The sequence below is a fragment of the Vicugna pacos genome, chromosome 16 (genome assembly GCF_048564905.1).
Source record: "Vicugna pacos chromosome 16, VicPac4, whole genome shotgun sequence".
In the NCBI taxonomy this organism is placed as follows: domain Eukaryota; kingdom Metazoa; phylum Chordata; class Mammalia; order Artiodactyla; family Camelidae; genus Vicugna; species Vicugna pacos.
In genome coordinates this window covers 37,049,370-37,072,068 of record NC_133002.1, presented here as the reverse complement: position 1 = coordinate 37,072,068, position 22,699 = coordinate 37,049,370, and the positions used below count along the sequence as shown (strand labels likewise).

The 22,699-nt window shown below is 53.9% G+C and overlaps 2 long non-coding RNA genes across 2 annotated transcripts in view; one reads left to right on the top strand and one right to left on the bottom strand.

Moving 5' to 3' along the window:
- Nucleotides 1–21,041, top strand: part of LOC140686121 (uncharacterized) — a 31,280-nt gene extending 10,239 nt beyond the window's left edge. The window contains exons 2-3 of the long non-coding RNA XR_012059649.1: nt 1,421–1,486; nt 20,228–21,041. This is a non-coding gene — a long non-coding RNA (uncharacterized lncRNA). The remainder of the gene's footprint in view (nt 1–1,420; nt 1,487–20,227) is intronic.
- On the bottom strand, nt 12,935–17,272 carry LOC140686122 (uncharacterized). Its single transcript, XR_012059650.1, has 4 exons — nt 17,027–17,272; nt 14,764–14,893; nt 13,940–14,187; nt 12,935–13,416 (listed from the first exon to the last, which is right to left on the bottom strand). It is a non-coding gene; the product is annotated as an uncharacterized lncRNA (long non-coding RNA).
- Nucleotides 21,042–22,699: the final 1,658 nt, after the last annotated feature.

Genomic DNA, 22,699 nt, shown 5'->3' with positions numbered 1-22,699 from the left:
TCCTTCTGAGCTAAGGCTCTGTACCTGTGATCCTAAGATTCTAAAACTGAGCTGTTGTGTTCCCAAGATATTGGGATTGTAATAATTGTTGCCATAATAATGGCACCGGGCACTGTTAGAAAACTTTTCACTTATGGTCTCACGTACTGCTCCGCAGTGACGGGACGGAGGCACAGGGGGACAGGGAGCCCAGCCCAGCCCTGCTGTCTTGCCTGCTTCACTGCAGCTTTTGTGACCCTAAACCCTGCTCTCATAGGGTCCATAATTCAGCGAGTCACCAAGTCCACCCTCAGGTCATGACTCAGCATCCTCGGTGAGGAAGCAGCAGGTGAGAGCAGTGGATTTCTACAGGGGGGCAATGAAGACAACGGTCCTCTCCTCTTCTGGTCTGGAAAGTTCCTGGAGGAGGAGGATGGGCAAGAGAAAGCAGAAGTGGGGGAGGAGAGGGAGAGGCTATTTTCCAAGATGTTTAGGAGGCGTGGCCATTCCAGACAGCAAGGTGGGCAGCTGGAGGGAGGTGACATTTGAGAACAGAGGATTGGACGGACCCAGGGGGCAGGACGGAGGAAGGGAGTCTGGTCTGGCTGCATTTCCTTCCTCCACCAGCCCCTGGGCCCAGTGTCTGGGGAGTCAGATTCCGAGGGGCAAATGAGCCTGTGGGCCCTCTGAGAAAGCCTCCTGTTTCTCGACCCCTCTCCCAGCTGCGTAGCCCTCTGCTCCAGGCTGGAGGCCACTTTCAGCCACTTGAAGGCTGAAGCCCTAAGGGAAGGGCCTCCGATGATCTCCCCCAAGGCTGATTACCTGCAAACAGCTGGAAGCAAACGAATGTTTCCTCTTCTCCTAGGGGCGGCCTGACGTTGTTCGGCCAAAGGTATGGAATCTGCAGACATCCTTCCTCCCCACTAAGGAGACAGGGCTGCATTCGAGAGGCAGGCATCATAGCAGGAATCTAGAGAGAAGAGAGAAAATAAACCCCGAGGGCTAGCCTTCAGGCAGGTGGCAACATCCTCACCTTGCGGAGGGAGATCATGGCACCAGCAGGTGCAGCCTCTTGCCCAGAATCCCACCGAGGCAGAAGCCTGTGTGCCGGTGGGTCTGGCTCTTTTCTGGCTTCAGGGTGTTAGGGGTCCATACTCCGCAGGTGCGTTCTGCACCCCCTGCTACCCCAACTCCCCCCGACCCTGGTTTGCCCATGAAGGGACTGCAGTGTTGATTGGGTCCCTCCCAGGAGGCAGGGCAGAGAATACCCCCAGCGCAGACCGCTTCCCACTCTTTGTTGGTACCACAGCTTTCCTGCTGGCCGGCCTTTACCGAGAGCCTGCTACATTTTAGGCACTGGGCTGAGCGCTTTAGCAGGTGGCATGTTTAATCCTCATAACAGCCTGATGAGATAGGTCCTGTCACTCTCTCTGTTTTACAGATGAAGAAACAAAGGCTCAGAAGGCGCAGTATTGAGCTCAAGATCACACAGCTGAAAGCAGTGAAGGTGAGATTTGAATCCAGAATCCTCTCTTAGGCTCTATACCATTGCCTTTGGTGATACATGGCTGGATGTGTGACACTTGTCTCCCCTAACTGGAGTCCGGGTGGACTGGAAGAGCACACCCTCTCTTGCCTGCCCTCTGACCTCCTCCCAGCTGCCTAAGAAGGATTGGCTTGAGGCTCTGCCCCTGAGAAAAGGCCATCTCTCCCAGCCAGGGTCCGAGAGTTGCAGGAGGAATTCAGATAAGTTGTGAATTCAGTTGCCCCTTGCTCTCCCTTTTCACCCACTGGGGTTCCAGCCCCATCCAGGGTCAGAAGGAAATGACTTGTGTTTGGAGAGGGGAAAAGGGTGTAGGCTCACATCCTGCTATTTGCGTGCTGTGGGACCTTGGACAAATTCCTTAACTTCTCTGAGCCTCAGTGTTGGCATCTATAAAGTGAGGAAATAAGAATACCAGGCTCATAGGGCTAATGAGAGGATTAAGTTGGAAAGAGTTTGCAGAGTTTGCAATAGTGCCCGCTGCAACAATAAATGCTATTGCTATTATTATGAGCTGGAAAATCAAGAGAGGACTATTTAAAAAGAGGGGCCAGGAAATATGGGCAAGTCTATAAAAAGGACATGGTTGATTTTTTGGGGGGTGGGCTTAGATCTCCTAATCTTTCAAGGCTAAAGATTCCTGAGAGGGGAGGAAAGGGTGGAAGGTTTCCAGGTGACATTCCTCCCATCCCACCTCCATCCCCAGCAGGATAAAAATTCCTCACAAGTTTCTAGACATTTTCATGTGGAAGCTGCCAAGCCCTGGCCTGCATTCCTCTACCCCTTCTGTCAGTTGGGGGCTGGTGGAGGGGGTCATTAGCCCCTTTTACAGCTTTGTAAAGTGTGAGGACGCCTGTACCTGAGGCCCCAGCTTCAAGCAGGTGGCGTGCCCTCTAGAGGAGGGACTTTGAGGCTGAGGACAAGGGAAGGAAGCCCGTCAAGGTGGTGGATGCTCAGGGCTGCCTGCAGCGTGCGCTGATGCCTGCGGTGGAGGCCAGGGAGGAGCAGGTCTGCTTTATTTCCCTGCCGCCATTCCTATCTGGGGTTCCCCTGGAGACAGGTTCCTGTGGACACCAGGGGATGTGAACCCCAGCTGTGTCCCTGCCCCTGCAGTTCCTAGGCTACAGACCTAGAGAGACATCTAACCCAACTGGTCTGAGCTGGGGAAACAGGGGAGATGGAGGGTAAAGCTCCATGGGTGGGGAAGTAAGTGCAGGCTTCCTGGAGGAGAGGATAGGAAAGATCAGGGCTTAAGGAAGAGGATTAGGGCTGGAGCTATGAAGCTAGGTGTAGGGGATCCAGAGACCTGATCTTTTAACCCTCTGCCTCAATGCATGTGTGTTCTGCACCCATTCATCTATCCCTCCATCGACCCACTTTGTATTTAAACAGGACCCACAGATGCCCCCTCCACAGCTGCTGGAGCTGTTCCACCACAGGACAGGCTAATGACTGAAGTTCTGTGGGCAGCTGTTGAGGGAAGGAGTCCTGCACTGGGTGGGGGCTCCCTTAAGTCCCCTCCAAGCTGTCCTTCCTGCTTGGAGCGCTGTGAGGCCTTCCACCTCAGTTCTGCCCTCTGAGATCCTGGAGTTTGTGGTCTTCTCCCTCAAGCCAGTTGCTTTACCCATCTCTCCTGTCTCCTTCCCTGCCACCTCCAGCTCGTCCCTCCTCCCTGCTTGACCTGACCCCACCACACCCATGTGGACTTCATATCCCTCCCCTCCCAGCCTCCCTACCTCTAGTGTGGCCCCTTTGCTGCAGCCAAGGCTGTTTCTAAAGGATCTTGTTGAAAGCGTGGACTTGCCTTTCTTCCATGGCTCCCCATTACCTGCAGAGTAACAACCAAACTCCACTACCTGCCCTCTGCAGGTGGGCCCCAGGCTCTCGCTCCCTTTTACAGAGGGCTTTTCTCCAGCATCAGTGCCCTCCTCTCCCCTAGCTAGCCAACTCGCTTGGAAATAACGACTACTTCCGGTCTAGACTGAGAAACTGCCTCCTTGATGAAGACTCTGGCTGGTGCCCCCAACCGAGGCAGTGGTTGAATTGCTGTGATGGTTTCCTTGAGGGCAGGGCCACATCTTTTCATGTTTGTATCCCCAGTGCTCAGTAGGGGCTCAGCAAAGGTCAACCAACCATCTGAATGAGTCAGTGGGTGAATGAATCCTCAGCCTTCTGCTTTGAGGACCTTCTATCTTCCCAGCCCTGTTTGTCAAAACTTTCTCATCCTTTGAGGACATCTCAGTGCCTCCCCATCCTTAATGCCGTCCCTGGGGCCTCACCTGGGAGGCTCCACTCTTCCCTGAACTGCCTTCTTGTCATCCTGGTGCTCACTGACCTGCAGTCTTCTCGAGGGCAGGACCCGAGCCTTCCTTCTTGTTGTTGGATTGTTAATCATGTTGACAGAACCCCTAATTTAAAAAACTTTCACCCATACCCTGTTCGTAATTAATTCAGCAGTTCCTGAGCTCCTAAGCTTAGCGTGTGCTAGGCACTGTTCTAGGCCGGGACTCTGGGATGCAGGGCCTCGTACTCCTGTCGGGGAGGCAGCCGTAAACAAACCCCCTGAACCTCCTGAAGTCGGGCCGCTGTGGCTTCTGGCCCCACTTCCAAGCTGAGTTAGTGAGCCCAGGGAAGGTGACCCTCATGCTGGGTCACCCAGACAGAGTGGGGCCGGGCCAGCTCCCAGGCTGCCCTTTCCCCTCGTGGCCCAGCAGGAGTCCTTCCTCCCAGCCCAGGACCGTCCAGCTCAGATGGGTGCTCCATAGAGGGGGGTCCACCGTATTGACTTTATTCTTAAAATGATAGCAAATGGCAGCTTCTTATTTTATTTGGAGTCTTGTTGATTGGAAATCCAGTAGTTCCCCAGCAAGCCGATGAGCCATTTCTGTTTCTGACATGAAAAGACATTTCAAGGGTGACTTGTTACTTTCTGGATAAAACCAAGGTTGGGGCCAGTCTCCTTCCTCCACCCTCTTCCTCTGTTGCATCTCTCCTAAACGAAAGGTTAGTCTTCATCCCACACCAGCAGATCCTGTGATCAGGGGCCGGATCCTTGATACTCCTGTGCTCCCTTGCAGAGCAGAGAAGGGCTCCATCCAAACTGGGAAGTGAGTCCCCTGCCCTACCCAGAAGTCTGACCCCAGTCCCTCCTGCTGTGGCCACCACCATCTCCCTGTGTTCTGGCCCCAGAAGGAGTGAGTCTCCAAGGGAAACTTCTGCCCCCTGGACCACTTGCCCCATCCTTGCGGTCCTGTCTCTCTTGCTGTAGTGCAGGCTCCCAGCCCCCACCAGGCTCACCTGCTTGGCTCCTGTCCCAGGGGACGCAGAGATGTTATCCCTGGGGGTATGGACATCAATGGAGGCATTGTTCCCACCCGTCCAAGAGCAGGATCAGGGAGGGACAAGACAGAGACCGGGAATGTCCCAGGTGCCACACAGGCTGGCTTTGTCCTCCTCCTCCTCCCTCTCTCTCCCTGCCCCAACCCAGACCTCCCCTGGCCTCTTCCTAGGCCCCTCCATAGCCTGGGGCAGTGCAGCTGTTGCAAGGGTGGGGTTCAGGATGGCCTTGGGCAGTTCTGCCAGAGAAAGGTATCCCCTCTACGGGATAGTGCTCTTTGGAGCTGGGGCCTCTGCTCGGGTAAGCCCAGCCCTGCCTGCCCAACTTGTCTGCCTGTGGCACCCCTGTCTGGGGAACACCCTGTCTGGCCCTCGCACTAGGCCGGCCCCCTCCATGTGCCATCCAGACCCAGCCCAGCCTTAGCCGCCCCATGGAGATTTCCCAGCCCCACTCACATGGTTGGGCCCGCAGGAGACAGAACAGGTTGTATATATAAATCAGTTCCCAAGAGGTGACCTCAGAGCCAGGACTCCTGGATTCAGGTCCCGGCTGGGCTACTGGCTATGTGACCTGGGTGAGTCACTGCACCCTGGAGGCTTCTTTGGTCCCCTCTATAAAACGACAGTGTTGCCCATCTTCCCTAAGCTCCCGTTGGCCTTGTGCACCTGCCTCCGGGGAAGTGGAGACGCTGTGGGAGACTGACTTGGGGAGAAAAGAGCCCCCACCCCTGGGCTGCTGCCTCTCCTTCACCTCCAGCCTGAGCTTTGTCCCCAAGGCATGAGTGACAGCCACAGAAAACTAATGGAAATCTGCATCGCTGCAAGTGAAACTGATCTCCAGCTCCAGATCCAGTTTCTCCTCTCAGCCGGCCCCAGGCCTCCCTCACACCTGCTCTGGTCCCCTTTGTACGTTAGGCAGGAGCGCTGGCTGTCTTTCATCCACTTCCCGCCCCATTCATGCCTTAAGCCCAGGGCACCGCCTCCCGCCTCCTGGCTGGGGCACTTCGCTGTAGGCTGGCCAGGCGGACACCCCAGCACCCAGCCTTCTCCCCCTTCCTTTCACCTGGAAAGATAACAAGGAGGGGAGACCAGGGTGGGAAGCCAGAGGGCAGACGGGAGGCACCGTGTCCCATCAGATGCAGCCAGAAGATCTCAACATGGGGTTTTGGTTTTTTGCTGAAAAATGGATACACTCAGGGGGGCTTTTTGGAGGAGGGACAATGGATTTAGCCCAGCAGTGCCCATGAGCAGGTCCCGCCCTTCTCATCAGGGCTGATCAGAGCCATTCATTTACTTATTCGGCAAATATTTATTGATGTTGACTGCATGAGGTACCAGCTTAGGTGCTGAGGATACAGCTGTAAACAAAACAAAGCCCCTGTTTTCACAGAGTTTATATTCCTGCCTGGGGTTGAGGGAAACAGACACAAGACAGATAAGATGTTTGTTGGCTAGGAGACCTCTCCTGTTTAGGAGAAAAATTTAAATGGGTAAAGGGATAAGGAGTGACCAGGTGATAGTTTAGATCTGGAGATCAGCAGGCCTCTTTGAGGAGGTGACTTCTGAGAAGAAAGAGACCGAGTGGACTGCTGAGGGAAGACATCTTGGGCAGAGGGAACAGTGAGTGCCGGGCCCTGAGTTGGGGAGAGCTCGGCATGTGGAGAGAAGAGCAGAGAGCCCACTGTGGCTGGAGCGGAGTGAATGGAGGGGAGGGTGGCTGGAGATGAGTCTGGAATCAGATCACACAGGGCCTTGTGGACCGGGGGAGTGACTCTGGATTTTATTCAGAGTGAGATAGGGTAAAGAAAACAGCCAGGGTGCCTCTTCTTTTGGTCACCTCCTCCTTACTGCCTCCCAGGATTAGGGAGAAGTTAAGAGCCGCATTTGGGGATCAGACAGACCTATGTTTACTCATCCATCCTTCCGTCCATCCATCCATCCATCTTACCATCCATCCACTTATTCCACAAATATTTATTGCACACCTACTCTGTGCTTAGTGCTACCACTTCCTAGCTGGGTGGCTTTGGGCAAGTGCCTTGTTTTCTTTATCCAGAAATTAGGGCCAGCAAGAATTCTTTCTTACTTCAGAGAGTTGGGGAATGAAGCCAAAGTGCTTACATCGCTTAGCACAGCACCAGCCACGTAGTGAGCCCTTCACACGTACGTGGTCACCGAATGAGTAGTCGCTCGTATTGACAAGCTCCCCGACACCAGCCTTCTCCCACCCACTCAGGGTGTCTCACCTGTGCCCACCCTACCCTAGGAGCTTTTCCAGAGGGGCATCCTCTCTGTGTTCTCAGAGCTTCCCTGTGCTCCTTTCCTTTCCCAAACTGCCCACCCCTGTGCCCTGCCCTCTGCTCTCTGCCTCCTGTCCCATATTTGGTGCCGGAGCTTAAGAGAATGTTCTCACATTCCAATTTACCCTCTTTATTTGTCAGTCTGCCTCTGTCTGCCCCAGCCCGTGGGCCACCCACTCGCCATCCCCTCCAGAAAAGAGTTGTGCTGTCTTCTGTTCGGCCCCAGTTAGGGGCTCAAAAGGCAGAGACAGAAACTTCACTTTCAGGGAGCAAAACCTAGGAAGAGTCCAGGCCTTAAAGCCTTTTGGAGTCAGAGATGCTGAATAAATCCTGGCTCCAGTACATCCTTGCTGGGTTTTTGTTTGTTTGTTTTTTATTGAAATATAGTCAGTTTACAATATTATGTCAATTTCTGGTGTAATAGCATAATAGTTCATTCCTACGTATACACACATATATTCATTTTCATATTGTTTTTCATTATAGGTTAAAAGATATTGAATATAGTTCCCTGTGCTATACAGTATAAACTTGTTGTTTATCCATACATCCTGGCTGTTGATTCCTCCAAGTCACTCTGTGTCTCTGGGCCTCGGTTTCTTTATCTATAAAAGGGAACAATAATGCCTGCAGGTGCAGGGCTGTTGGTGGCTCAGAGGTCACCTGCATACAGCTCTGATATGAAGACCTGCTTCACAGGTCACTGTTGACAGTGGAGGAGTCACCCTCCCCACCTCAAGCCAGGGCCTGGGGTGTGAATCCCAGAAATTGTATTCAAATGTGCATGGATTTTTGTATGGGGGGAGGGTTCACTGCTTTTATCAGACTCTCCAAAGGCTCCTGAGCTGAAAAGATGGGAACGTGACCAAAACCTTAAAAGGAGCTGAAGAAGTCAAGTCTAGAAATTGTTTATTCATTTTGTAAAAACTCAACTATTCAGACATGTTTTTGGTGCCTACTCTGTGCCAGGCCCTGGGGGGAAGTCAAACACACACAGGGATCCCCCACCCCCTGATCAAGGTGCTTCCCTTTTAGCAGTGGAGACAAATCTCAGAGGGTGACTGCACTTTACAGTTTATAGCTCCTCCTCTGGGTCATCTTCAGTGATCCTTTCTGCTCCCCTGTGGGAGAGGCCATTTTACAGGTGATAAAATTAAGACTCAAAAAAAAAAAAAATTGAGACTCAGAGATGCTAAGTGACTGGCCCAAAATCACACAGCTGACAAGCCAGGAGTGACAGACTGAGAGTCCAGCACCCGTGCCTCCCTCCTGGCATGTCCACCGGCCCACCGGGATGGAAAGCCACTTCCTTGGCCCGGGGTACAGGGGCTCCCCCTCCTTTCAGCCTTTAGCACCCTATAGCTGCTGCTTCCTCCTCCTCCTCCTTCTCCAGGCCTCAGATGCTCGATGCAGCCCACCCACTGCCCCCTGCTATGGGAACCAGCAGGACCCTGGCCTGTAAGGGGTTCCTTTCTGATAACATTTAAAACCACTTGTGTTTTCTTCCTCTTCTTGTTGAGGGATGCAACCTTTGCTTGCTAGAAGAGGCAGGCTGGCTTTGGAGTCAATGATGTTGAAGAAGGGGTGGCTTGTGCGTGAGGTAGGATGGGTGGGGTGGTGAGAGAGGGGGGGCCCCTGGGGGGCATCTGCTGAGGGACCCTCCCTCCCCACGCAGCTTCTCCACCCGCCCCCCACACCCCCCACGACACACAGTCCTTTTGATGCTGCTGAGGATAAGCCGGGCCTCAGCCCACACGAAACTCTTCACACACACCTCCGGCTCCAGGCGGTCCCCAAGACCTCGTCAGGGGCTGGCCCTGTGCCTGGGTCCCAGCCCAGGGCGCTGGGCAGCAGTGAGGGGCGGGAGGCCCAGCGTGCTCCAGTATTTATTTATTTATTTGGAAGGCCTAGCACTTACACACCCCGGCTCTGATTACCCCCGGGGCCGGGAGGAGGGGGACGCTGCTGCCTGGGCCTTTGATGTGAGGGAGTAGAGATGGTGAGATGGTGAGGTGGTGCTGTGGGATGTGTGTGGGGAGTGTGGTTGCCCAGTGATGTCACTTCAGGAGCCCAAGGATGGAGGGTGCCATGGCCAGGCCCAGGGATAACTAGAAGGTGGGAAAGAGGCAGTAGGCCCTTCTGGGCTGGACCCTTGGCCCACAGCTGGGCAGTACCCACCAGGGCCAATCATTCCCTTGAGTCTGGGAGCATCTATACCCTCCAAGGGAGGAGGGGAGAAGGCAGCAGATTGAGGGAGGCAGGCAGGAAGGAGCCACCAAGGCCCCATGGGCAGGGCCCAGGCTCTAAACAACTCCATCCAGTACTGCCCATCCCTCATCCCACAGAGAGGCCCGGAGGACAGTGACAGCCCCAAGGAGGTCAACGTCCAGGTCAGGGGCATCAAGGTATAGGCCCGAGACCTACTCAGAATCACAAGGACCCACCAAGATGGGCTCTGTTAAGCGGGTCCTCTTGTCTCCGCAGTATGTCTAAGGAAACCAAGAGGATGTGCGCTGAGTGATGAGGGGTGCTTACTCGTAAGTGAATGAATGAATGAATGAATGCAGATGTTGGCACAGATGCAAAAACAGAAAGACAGGAGCACAGCTAGCATATCAGCCATATTTACTCCTGAGTGTCTTTTACGTTCTAGGAATGAGTACATGAAACACAGGGAACCTGACCCCCCCCTCCCCAGGGTCTATGGGAGGATGCGGGGATAAGGGAGAGCTAGAGCCCGGAGAGCCATTCTTTTTAGCTCTGTCATTGGAAATAATTTCAAATTTAGAAAAAGTTTCACAAGTAAAACTAGTACAAAGAGCGTGCCCTTATACATTTCACTCAGATCAACCTATTGTTAATATTTGATCCGATTTGCTTTATCATTCTTTATTTCTCTCTATAACTGTATGTATTTTTCCCTGAACAATTGGAGGGTAAGTTAATACATTGTGGCCCTTTATCTCTAAATATTTCAGCATGTGTTTCCTAAGAATAGGGGTAGTCTCTTCCTTAACCATACTACAGCTATCAGTTTCATTAATTTGCATCGATGCAATATTTTGTCTAGTCTACCATCCACATTTCCATGTCCCAATTTTGATTGGACTTAATTCAGTTGAGCTAATAATATCCTTCCCAGGATTTTCTTCTCCCTACAGTTCAGAGGAACCCAGGAGGTCACAGAGCTACAGAGAAGAGAGAAATAGTGACAGAGCTATGCAGAGCCAGCGGGCCAGGAAGGCAAGCTGCCGAGGTGGGTGGAGGTGACCATTCAGGTGGGGGGATCCCAGGAGTCCCCAGCAGGTCAGGATTTCCTGGCTCTTCTCTCAGTTGACCTTGAGAGCACAAGAGGACAGCCCAGGCCTGGACCCCTCAGTCCTCCAGGGACAAGGTGCTTCCACTTTCTCAGGGACTCCATTTTGAAAGTGCTTTGAAGGTCAGATCCCCAAGTCTCAGCTTCTGGGCAGGCTCCCAGGTACCTGGGAAAGCTTCTTCTTGCTTGGACATCTGAGGACCGTCAACACAGAAAACAGAAAAATCCTCCATTTCAAGGAGGTTTATAAAGCCGCACAGCCAGCATCCCATAAATCTCACCTGCCACCCTCCCCAAGATGATGAGTGAGTGACCCACCACATCAGTTCTTCCAGATGTCCTAGCCGGCAAGTCCCAGGCTCAGGCAGGGCCACGGGTGCCAGCGGGAAAGCGGTGTCCCAGTCTGAGGGAGCCTCTGGGATTTATGGGTCTCCAGGATTTATGGTGGGTGGAGTCTCTACCCAGAGTTTCCCTGGACAGCCCAAATCCTCCTTCCCCTCTGAGGACTCTTCTAGAAACAGCCCCCACATCCCTCTGACGGGCTCTGGCCCTCTCACCGCACTCTTGATTAGGCTCGAGCTGGGCCTTCCAGGGCAGGGCCCCTGCCTGTCTCCCTCCCTGCTGTAGCCCCATGCCTAGAACTATGCCCAGTACCTAGTGGGTATCAATAACATTTGTGGAACAAATGAACAGTTCTTCTTTCTATTCAGGAGACCAAAATAGTACTTGTATTTTGTGGCTCTAAGGCTCCACCAAACAAATCATTGGGTTGTTAATCCTCGGGTCTGAGGCTTTGCACAGTAGAAAGGGGGAGCACACATGCTCCATCCATTGGTTAAACCCACCTACTTCCAGGCACCACCTGTTGGAAACATAAAAGGAGCTGGAGAGAGAAAGCACAGTGGGGCAGAGAGGAGTCCCAGGAAGAACAGTGACTACCTGGTCTTTGCCCCTGATGAAGGTGCAATGGGTGTAGCTTGTAGCAAGAAGACTCATGGTTTGACATCAAGAAGGACTTCGCAATGTATTTTGGTGAATCTTGGACGGTTTCATTACTGATGTGTCCAGAGCAGGGGGATGCCCGAGATGACTTCTTGATCCTCCCAGATGGTCCTTTGGGGCCTCCCAGGCCCAGTCAAGGCTCTGCCCACCAGGCGTGGGTGGCTGGACTGTGGATGGTTGGCTGGAGCCTGCATCCTTGGTGTGCGCCAACCCGGCCAAAGGTGCCCCAAGCACTGCCTGGCCTGGGATAGTGTCCAGACTTGGTCCCCAGGGTCCTCCCACCCCTGCTGGACAGCGGCCTCTCCCAGTGACTCAGCCCTGACGTCGTGGGGCGAGCGGAAAGGCTGAGGGCGTGGGAGGTGGTGGCTCCCTCCCTCCTGTCCTCACCTCCCTGGGCTCAGTCCCCATAACCTCCTTCCCTCCCACCATCCCTACCCTCTCACCTCCTCGTGAGTTTCCCATGAGCCCGTGCGCTCAGGGCCATTGCCTTTGCCTGTGGGCACATGCCTTCTGTGCCTGGGATGTGCCAGGCCACCGTGGCTCATGAAATCAAAGAAGCACAGTGTGAGAGGCCCTGGTCTGGATCCTGTGTCCCCTCTCCTCACCTTTAGCGGGTGATGGGCCACCCACATTTCTTAGGTGACTGGGGCATTCTTGGTGCACACTGAGGCCTCTCTGATCTGCTCTCTACCCCATGCCCTCAAGGGCCTCCCTTGGGTGTGTGATCTCAGCTTTTTGATTTCCCCCAGATGGGAGAAGGGCCCTGGGATTTGCACTTTCCCCCACCCTGCAGACCAGTGCACTCAGGCCTCCAGCTCTGTCCTGCATGCACCCCGCCCAGCCGGCCCCCTCCTCCATCCCACTTCAAAGCCCAGAGCCAGCAGGAGCTAATTACATGCCCCCCACCCCCCTCGCTTGTTAAGTGTCATTAGCCCCAGTTTACAGATGAGGAAACTGAGACTAAGGAGGTGGAGGACGTCACCCCCCTCTATCCCCACCCTAGCCCCTGAGTCAGGACTGGCACAAGATCTGGGGACAGGGCCAAGACTCCCCTTCCTTGGAGAAGCCCAGGGCCCAGTGCCCATTCTAGCTCCCACTTCCTGCCTTTCCCTAGCCCTTCTCTCCTTCCCACGAAGCCAGCTGTGGGTTTGAGCTGACAGCTGTGGAGCCCCTGGGATGAGGTGGGCAGGGAGCCTCTCTGAAAGCTCACAGATGCAAAATGCAAATGAGCCCTCCAATTATTATAGAGTCAGGGCGGTGGCACTTTAGGTAATAGGACCTGGGGAGTGGAGGGACCCCCCCACCTTCCTGCTCATCAGCTTGCCAGAGGCCCCCCCACCCCCCACTATGGGAAGAGGTTGGCGATGCTGTCACCCTGAATGGAGCTGGGCTGGGTGGGGCTGGGTGGGATGAGGTGGGGTGGGATCGGGGAGGGTGCTGACACTGGCAGGACTTCGGAGGGCACTGCGCTGATGCTGTCAGCTGGGATGGCCCTGCCCTCAGGGATGAGAGAGGAAGCCTGCATTTCAGCCCTCCTGGGGAAGGCAGAGGCTCCCTCCATGGTCTGGGAGTGCGGCCAGCTCCTTGAGCCTGTTTGACTCAGCCAACTGAGGCCTAGTGGGCTGCGAGATCTTTGAGACTCCCCCCAACAGAGGAGGGCAAGGCCATCCTTTTGACAGACAGGGAGACTGAGGTCCAGAGAGGGGAGTGATTTGTCTAACTGGAACTGCACAGTGTGGAGAGAGGAGCAGACCATGGAGGATACAGTAAATGAGAGCAGGGCTCCTGAGGGAAAAGTGAAGGCCAGGAGTGGGGAGTGGATGAGAAGTATGGGGGCCGTAAGGGGAAAAAGCATTGCTCACAAAGCTGTCACCTTCTCCAGTGCTGGGATTCATGGTACATTTCTTTCATGGCTCCTTTGGACAGCCAGCATGGTGGGCCTATGGCAGAAGATAAACACATATCTGCTCAGTAGCTGAGTTTTTCAGTGCTAATGACTCCATGAATGCTCAGGGGTTTAAACTGCAGCAAGAGAGATGGAGGACAGATTTCAGGGAGAACTTTGTCCTTTTGGGGATAAGGGCCTCTGAGATAAGTGCCTAACATAGGAGGCGGCACTCTGCTCTGTCTGGTACCCTGGGTTATTCTCTGGGGTGAGGGTGGGGGGATGCCTCTGGCACCCACTCCACAGGCGTCCCCCCCCCCCCACTGTCCTCATCGTGCAGTGAAAGGCGCACGGGCTTTGTCTGTCATCATGGGAAGATCCCACGTCTGGGAAAACTGGCAGTGATGTCACTGCAGCTTTGGACCAGGTGTGTGGCTGCCCCTTGCTGAGCCTTTGCACCTGCAGCTGCAAGGGTCTCAGCTGAGGTCTCGTGGGGCAGCTGTGGGAAGAGGCATAATCCGGAAGCAGAAGGAACCAGAATCGAAGAACCTGGCTCCCCTCCTCCCGTGTGTCCTCACCCGTCTCCCTGACAGGACTTTCCAGCCCAGGATGTGTCTCTTCAGGGTCCTTTGGCTTGGTGACTCCTTGTTAGTGGTGAGGGCTGGATGCAGTGACTTGGGGAGGAGAGAGGTCAGGGCTCCTGGCTCTGTGTGCCTCAGTGGGGGTGTCATAGCTTCTCTGAGCTCAGTCCCTTCTGTTTTCAAATGAAGGGCTAGGACCTGAACAGTGGCCTTTACAGAGGTAAAAGATTCCATGTTGTCAAATCCTGTATAGAAGGACAATTTGGGAGGCAGAGTTAAGCAGACTTGTTGAGGGTAAATCAAGGGTGGGGTCTGGCATGGGCCCGCTCTCAGCCAATATTCTCAGTTCCAGAGTCTGTGTCCCCTCCCCTGGGGAAATCCTCTCCCTCCTCAGCCCTCATCAGCAGAAGCTCAAGTTTTCCCTGGAACATGGCTTCTGTGTCTTATATTACTGCCCACCACCCTTCTAGAATATAAGACCTTCAAGGCAGGGACCGGTTTCTCTGGGACTGGTTCGCTGGCTCAGGTGTAAATATGGCAGAGGCCGAGTCTCATGTGTTCTGGGCTGTCATAACTCTCTTGGCTGTCCCCACCCTGCGGGAGTTTGGAGACTTCCCCCTAGAAGGCCTAGCTTCTTCCATTTGGTCTGGTAGACAGAGCTCTGGCCCTGGTCCTGATGTCAACCTTCACTAGATCCCTGGGCCTGTTTCAGCAGACCATCTCCAATGACCCTTCCAGTTTGAACATTACATTAAAATCTATGTTCAGAAACTCCTTTGGTCCCACAAACTACCCCATCCTTCTTTCATTCGTTTGCATACCTATTTGCATAACTCTGCAGGAGTATCTAACAATGTCTGTTTTTCTGTTGAGCTGCCTTTGCTTCGATTTCTGGTTTCATCTTTCCCCTAAGTAGTTCAGTTTTCCAGTTACAATGAGCCAGAGAACTGCCTATGAAAGACGCAGAATCTAGTTGGAAAAGGTGAAAGGGCATCATCGTCCTGACATTCCTTTGGGATCTGAGAGGGGTTCTGAAGGTGAAATCCGCTGCCCTAGAGGTCTTGGAGAATCAGAGGAAGCCTGCTGAGATCAGCCTAGTGTGGTGACAGGGGACCACTCAGAATGTTCCCGGCCCTGTGGTCCAGGAGGGAGTCCAGGAAACGGGGAGAGGGGCACACAGGGCCAGCCCACCTCCAGCAGCTGGCATTCCAGGTGGCCTGCCTCCACTCATGCCATTCTTACCCACCTTGGTCACTGATGGCTGGCCCCTGGGGGAGGGCTGGGGGACTGAGTTACTGCAGGCTCCCGCTCCTTCTCAAGGGATTAGAGCCTTCACCCCCATTGGTGGCCCAAGGGGGAAAGCTAAGGGGTAGGTTCTGAAACTGCGGGTGTGGGTCCAGAAAGATACTGGGATGCGTTCTTCAGGGGATGAGGCCAGGCCCAGTGAGCCTCTACATCCCATACCCCCACCCCATTGCGCTGGCCCTGCTTATGGAGCTTCTCTAGGCCACCCAGAGTGGATGTGTAGGGAACCCCTAGGTCCGAGCTCCTCTTTTCTTGCCCAGCACTCTGTCTTTTTGACAGCACCATGGCTGTCTGGATGGAGCCCCTTGTGAGGGGAGAACAATCAATCCCCGAGCTTATCCGATTCACAGGCTTTGCATTCTGCTCGCAGAGAGCCCTTCAGAGTGACGGGGGAGACAGTGATCAATCTGATGGGGGAGGTAAGACATCAATGTACTCAGCATATAGCTCCAGGGAAAGACAGCAGAGTGTAGACAAAGTGAATACTGAAGGGCTGGGGCACAGAGAAAAGGGTGAATAGAATCTGGGTAGGAAGTCTCAGCAGACTGCCTGGTGGAGGGGGCAGGGGGAAAGGAGCCTGGAACCAAGGAGGGCAGCAGAAAGGGATATTGCCTCAGAGTGGGGAAGGCTTAGGAAGAGGGGAGAGTGCAGGGGGATGAGAACCTGGAGTTGAGGAGGATGGGAGCTGAGGGAGGACAGTGAGGGCTCCAAGGAGCTGCCCAAAGGACAGCAGAGAGCCCAGGAGAGAAGAGGAGGGGAGAGGGTGGGGAGCCAGGAAGGTGGCGCCTCAGTCCCGGGCAGAGGGGCTGAGGGGTGGAGGGAGGTCGCTGAGTCCTCACAGGGCAGCAGGAAGGATGGAAAGGATGCAGGGGCCCAGAGGCAGGCCTGGCCCGGAGCCCTGACCGCACTCCCCCTCCCCGGTGCCCATCCTGGCCCACCCTGGCTCTGCCCAAGGCCAGCCGCATCCTGGCCCCCAGCTCTCCCCAAGCAGAGCCAGCCCGAGCCGGTGCCCAGAGAGCAGGGTGCCGCAGCTGCTGTGAGGGTTCAGCGTGGAGCCTCGGTGGGGGTTGATGGGAGACTGCCAGGCGCCGCTTAATAGGATTTTAATTATACAGCTCCAGCAAGAATTTTTTCCCCCCTGGGCTTGGGCCCTCACAGATACCTCCATCTCCCCTCAGCATCTTCCCAGCCCTGGCAGCCCGCTCTCCCAGGCCCCCGATGCCCGCCCCCGCCCACCGTGGAGGACTCTGGCTATCTCCTGGGGGCCCAGGAAGGGCCTGGCACCTGCCCTCAGCAGTGGTGGGGGGGACACTGGCTCTTGGGGAGGGTCCTGCCAGGGACAGAGGGGGAGCCCCTCCAAGGTCAGCATCCAAGGCTGAGCGTGGCTAGAACTGATTTTGGGACTGGGTGGAGAGGGGGAGCCTACCCTTCCACTCACTGTGGATTCAGTGTTCATTTTTCCAGAGTGATTGTGCTCCATGCCGGGCCTTTCCACAGTGAGTGTCCTATGTGACGCTTACAACAACTGCGGGAGGCAGGCAGGGCAGATAGAATGATAATCTCCATTTTATGGATGAGGAAACTGAGGCCCCAAGAGTTTAAGTGACTTGCCCAGGGACACAATGAGTAAGGAGTCTGGACTCCATACTGGACTCCACATTCTGGCTGTGACCCTGAACTGCCATCCCCGTCCACCCCTCGCCCGTGCCAGAAGGAGCTGCATGCAGGTCTCCTGTTTAGGAAGCTCTCCTCCCCTCTGTCCGTCTGTCTCCCGCTTACCTTTCAGGCATGAGATACTACCTGCCTCCTAGTGTGGGTTTCATGCTCCATAGCTCCCGCATTTTGCCACCATAACCCATCACACCATGCTGGACTGCCTGGTTATCTGTCTGGTTTGCCATTAATCCGGGAGTTCTTTGACTCATCAAGACAAGACTTCCTGATGCCCACTGATCAAACGCTCAGAGCCTCCCCAACGAGAGTGCTCCGTGAAATACCCCCAGTCCCCTCCTACAGTTCGTTCGCCAGCCCCCACCCCCAGCCTCCCAGTCAGGCCCATGTCGGCCGCTGGTGTGGCAGAATGACCAGATGGACTTTCTTAGTGTCAGCTCTTTGTCTGAGTAAGGTATTTGTCTTTCTTTTTGGTCTTTATTATATTTTTAACACCTATTTCTTTTTTGTTTGAGAATAATTCTATGATTATTTTATATTTTTTGTTTTTGTTTTTAAATGGAGGTACTGGGGATTGAATCCAGGACCCCGTGCATGCTAAGCACACACTCTAATTTGTTCTTTTTCAAGAATTTTTTTTTTGAGGGGGTCAGGCAATTAGGTTTATTTATTTGCTTAGTAGAGGTACTGGGGATTGAACCCGGGACCTCATGCATGCAAGGTACACACTCTACCACTGAGCTATACCCTCCCCCAGAGAATAATTTTAGATGTATAGTAAAGTTGCAAAGATAAAACAGAAAGTTGCCATACACTCAGTTTCCCCTGTTGTTAACAACCTATTACCGGGGTAACTTTGTCCCAGCCAAGAATCAAACATTTCTATTAACTAAACCCAACACTTTATTCCCATTTCACCATTTATTATATTTTTAAAAATTCCACAACAGCATTAGAAATTCAACAATATAATAAGGATCTCCCTTCACCCCCTCCTTCCAGGTCCTCCCATCCCAGGGGTAATTCCTCTGCCCCATTCTATGCAGACACCTTCTTCCTACCCCTTTTCACCAGAGTGTGGGTCATGAGCTCTGGCAGTCAGCACGCTGCTCGCCCTCATCTTCTGAGCGGCCCGATGACAATGGTTCTTGCCCATCCTCTCCCCTGCTGCAGGGAATGCTGTCCTCCCCAAATCCTGCCCATTCCTCGAATCTCTGCGTGAGCCAGGCTGCTTCCAGGTGGCTTTAAGGAGCTCCCAGCATCCCTTTTTCTCACTATCCACTCAACGCCTCTTGACCAGCAAACAGTCATGGGTGATGACAGAGCTCCCCACACCCTGCTGTTTCCTGTACAGCTCTCAGAATGCAGGAGGCCCTAGGTAATGAGGCAGAGGGGAACCAGGTCTTCAGGAATGTCGCCTGGATGTAAGTGACAGTGGGCAGTGCCCTCCACACTATGGTGGAGCAGATGGGAAGGTAGAAGACCCAATGTATGACCTCAGGGACCCCCCAGCCTGTGCAGGAGGCACCCACACATTCCTGGCCTGGCTCCTGAGTGACTGTGGCCCACAGAGCTCAGGCCAGGCCCACCGGTCTGTCCCCAGAGGGTGCTCAAGGCTGAGTAGGGGCGGGGGCTTGTGGATAAACCTCTGCCTTCCCTCTGCTGGATGTCGCTTCTGTTCTTTTCTGCTGGAGGCAGGGGAATGGCCAAGATATGTCTTGGCCTCAACTCACCCCAGCCAGAGGAGGAGGCTGTATCCCAGCCTTTTCAGGCTCATCCTGACCTCGGTCCACAGCAAGCCCTAGAGGTCAACTGGGAGCTATTACTTCAGCCTACCTGCCCCCATCAAAGCATCGTCTGCTTCCCTCCCAGCCTCCTGGCAGGCTGCTGCTGCTCACTAGTATCACAGAGGACTTACCTTGTCCCACCTGTGCCAGTCGGCCTCACTCAACACTTTCTCCCAAGGCCCTGGGCGTGGGCTTGGGGCTGGAAAGGAGCTGATGCCTGTGGTGGCAACCCACCCACCTGAGGAGCTGATCAGCCTGACTGGCCACTGGTCAGCTCATCCATCTCCCTGCCTCAGCACTGTGCCTGCCTCCGCCAAACTCAGGCAAAGAAGGAAATTTGGGTGAAGAAAATGGCGGCTAACATCTGTTCCTCCCATCGTCAGGCCTTCTCCCACGGTCTTACAGCCTCCTCCTGGCTGCCCAGGCCTTCAAGTCAGAGAGGACAGGGCAGGAGAAGGGCTCTGGGGACAGGAGGGGTCCAGGGGGTGAGGACTGGTGGAGGGGAGGTTGCCCGGGGAGGAAAGGACAGTGGGGTCTGTCTCAGGTGTGTGCCCATGTTTGCAAGGTGGGGAGGAGCGGGTCCCCCAGGCCCCCCTGGGCAGAGTCTGAAGCAAGAAGCTAAAGCCCTGGGGAAACCCAGGTCTCCGGCCCTGTGGGCCCCAAGCCCGGAGGAAGCTGTGGAGCTGGACAGCCCGGGGGGCGGGGGTTGTAGCATCAGCCCGGCTGCTGTGGCACGAGATGAAAGGCCAGGAGTGGGGCTGTTGGCAGACGGACAGGCGGGCGGGTGGAGGCGCGGGCTGCGGGGAGCAGAGATAACTATCTGCGAGGGCTGCCAGGTGGAGACATGGCAGAGTGTGGAGGACGCGGGCGGAGTTCTAGCCCTTGGGATCAGGGCAGAGAGCCTGGAGTTGGAATGGTTCCCTGTGAGGTCATCTTGACCAGCCTGATGCCTCCAGGCACTCGGCCCCAACCAAGCAGGCCCTGCCTGGAGATGGCTTCTGGGGCTGGATGCTCCTCCCTGGCCCCAGCCTGTGCTCCACCTAGCACCCATCCCGAGCAGTCCTCCCTGAAGTCTAACTGTGAGCCTTCTCTTTGCACTTACAGGCACTGCCCTCTGTGGGGAGGGTCTGCTAGCCTTGGCCTCTCGGTTCGTCACTTGCTAACTGCTGGAGTACATCAGATGGCCCAGGGCTGCTTCCATTGTAGTCACCTTTTGCCCTTGATTCTGAATTTCTCTTACTTTAGCTGCATAATTATTTGTCGGTGTCCCTGTACCCCACCTTGGAAAGAAGGTTCTAGAGACCATGGAGAAAAGGAGAAAAAAATCTTTGTTTCCTAAATCTCTCTCTTAATGTCTCTTCACCATTCTCTACCCATACCCACTTCTCTGTCCAGGCTGTTTCTCATCCAGATATTGCTTCAACGGCTCCCTCTGAGAGTCCCCGAGACTCCTCATTTCCCTCTAATCCACAGTAGTCTTGCTAACGTGAGACTCTAACTATATCACTTCCCTGCTCAACAGCCTTCAATGCGGGACTGCCCTTGGAGCCAGCAAGAAGGCCCCCTGCTCCAGACACATCAAAGCGTAAATACAGCACGGGTGCTACATTTGTTCAAGTGCCTTGGATCTAGTACTGAGTGCGGCACGGCCAGCCGATAACTCTCCACATCTGCTCTTGTGATTAACAACTGACCACATTAGGACCCTCTCGCTCTAAGTTCTTGAAACAAAAAGCAGCGGTGTCTGTATTCTGTCAGAGTCCGCCTCAGTCAGTGACACCAAAGAACATTGTGCAAAGTGGGTGGGTCAAATAAAAAATGAATGGGTATACTTTTTAAATCCTTCCTTCCAGATAGCAAACATGCAATAGGTTACTTTAAAAAAACATTCAAGAATAATGCCATGGAGTCTTTTTTGGTGGGGGGAGGTAACTAAGGTTTTATTTAGTATTTATTTATTTACTGAACCCAGGACTTCATGCATACTAAGCACATACTTGACCACTGAGCTATACTCTTCCCCTGGATTCTTAAATAATAAAATTTCCAAGCACCCATGCTCTTGCTTCTCTTTGAGTTCCTGAAGTACACACAAATTAGCATAGCTTTCAAAATAGATGCGCATTGCAGGTGAGAAACATTTTACGGTACTAAATAATTCATACAACTCGATTTGTATAAATGGAGGTCTAGATGTACCATACATGAAATTTGATAGTGAATCTTTATATTGGCAATTTGATGGGCAATGAATCTTGGAATTACAAAGCATTGTATTTTATAAAATAATCTCATATTTTTAATTAAATTTACAAAATCTTAAACTAAACATTAGATTCACTTCAATAATTCTAATTTAGTGCTTTGATGTCCATTAACTATACTTTGTATTTTGCCTTTTAATATTAATTGTTATATTAGAATATTTTAGTCATGTTACTATTCAGCCATATAAAACCCATGGCTCTATACAAATTTAAGTTTTATTACTATGAAGGCTTATTATCAAGGAAGGCAAGAAGAACATATTTTATTTAGCAGTTTGGTATCTCGATTTGTGGGCCTCCGTTAGTACTCTTGTCCTGGGCCCTGTACATTTTAGGGGTGGTCAGTTTCATTGCTACCCATTTTCTGCTGGACTCCTCCACGTGATCCACAGAGGCCTCCATGGCCTGGCTTCTGCTTGCTCTTCCAGTCCCATCCGCTGGATGACTTCCTGCAGCCCTGGACAGAGGGGTTCCCAGAACACACTGCGTGTGCCCCGGGCCTGAGATGATCTCTCTTCCCTTGCCATTGTCTGATGGGCAAATGCCATACTTTTAGTCTCAGCCTGCACGTGCCCTCCCCTGGTACCAGCAGGCAGATGGGTGCCTTTGCAGATGCCCCACTCTGTCTGGAAGGCATCTGTTAAGGTAGTTCTTACACCATCATGTGAGGCTTGTAGGCTGCCTCCCCCTGGATCAGGACCTTCTTGCGGGCAGGGATGAGTGGGGGCTCCGGGAGGAGGCAGGGGCCTTGATGGAAAGGGGACCAGAGCTCAGTTCTGGCCCTCAGTGCTGGGATCATGGATGCTTTGATATGTCTCAAGTCTGGACCCTGCAGAAACAACGTTCTAGGGACACCTAGATGAGACTGCTTGGTCTGTGCCCAGGTCTAAACCACCTGAGTAGGACGCAGAGAGCCAGGGCCTGTCTGTGGGCAGGTTGCTGGAAAGCCCTATTGTCCCCCACCCCCCTGCAGCTGCCCTGTAGCTATGGATGAGGGAGGGAAAGGGGGAGACAGGATGCCAGGAGGCAGCCAGTGTGAGGGGTAGGGTGGAGGCTGGGAAGAGGCAAGGGCCAATCGAGGAGGTCTATTGATACCCTCATCATAGTCTTTGGCTCCCCTGTTGGCAGAAGTTGTGGGGGTAGGTGGGAGATGAGGGTAGCCCTGCTTTCTCTCCTCAGAGGATGCCTTCCAACATGTTGGAGCCCCAACATTGATGGAGCACCTACTGAAGTGCTTCCCCTCACTTTCCCTGGAGAACCACAGCTTGTCCATCAGGGAGGCATTAGAGACCATCCAGTCCAATCTTCCCATTTGACAGAGGAAGAAACTGAGGCTCAGAGAGAGGGAGGGACTTGCCCCATGGGGAGTGAGAGACAGAGCCTGGATGGGAGTTTGGGTCTTCTGACTCTTTGCCCAGGGTGCTCTCTCACTCTCCCTGGGACTTCCAGGACAAGGACGTTCTCTGCCCAGAGCCCACGGAGCCCACAGCTCCGAGGACACATCACAAGTCCCCAGTATGGTAGCGGGCCCCGTGGAAGAACTTTCCAATGCTGCCATCCTCTGTGCCCTGCCCACCCCACCTCTGCTGGTCCACAATGCAAAGCAGCAAGGGAACTAGAGTGGCTCCGTCTCGCCTCAGTTCCCCTTCCTCCTGTGGACCCGAGAGCCTGGCCTCCGTGGGCCTTGCCTCCCCCTGGCCCAGCCATTGCATCTCTGGGTCCCTGAG